Raw genomic sequence first — 402 nt, forward strand, 5'->3', positions numbered from 1 at the left:
CGAACCCCCCCACGCCGCGGCGACTCCAAAAAGCCACAATCATTCACTGAGTGGCCATGGAGAAAATCTAGGTATCCCAGTGCCTCCCACCAAGCTCGAAGCAGCAGGCTACACCGCCGCAGAGCCGCTCCTCCCCGGGGGCTCAGCTTTCCACCAGCCGGTAGAGCAAGATGTTGTACCTTGTTTGTGTTTCTATGGTATTACCCTGCCTGCTGGCTCCCATCCGACAGCCCCCACCGGCTAAATCGCTGCGAGGTTAATTTCTAACATGAAAAACGGCCTCCCAAGAGCAATGGCGGTTGATTTAAAATAATAAAAATGGAAATCTCAGATTTGATGACTAATCCCAGGAGATCAGCTTAAATTAGTGCTAACCAATCGGCCGCAAAAGACCAGAGGAAA

The sequence above is a fragment of the Cariama cristata genome, unplaced genomic scaffold (assembly GCF_000690535.1).
Source record: "Cariama cristata isolate BGI_N322 unplaced genomic scaffold, ASM69053v1 scaffold5383, whole genome shotgun sequence".
Taxonomy (NCBI): domain Eukaryota; kingdom Metazoa; phylum Chordata; class Aves; order Cariamiformes; family Cariamidae; genus Cariama; species Cariama cristata.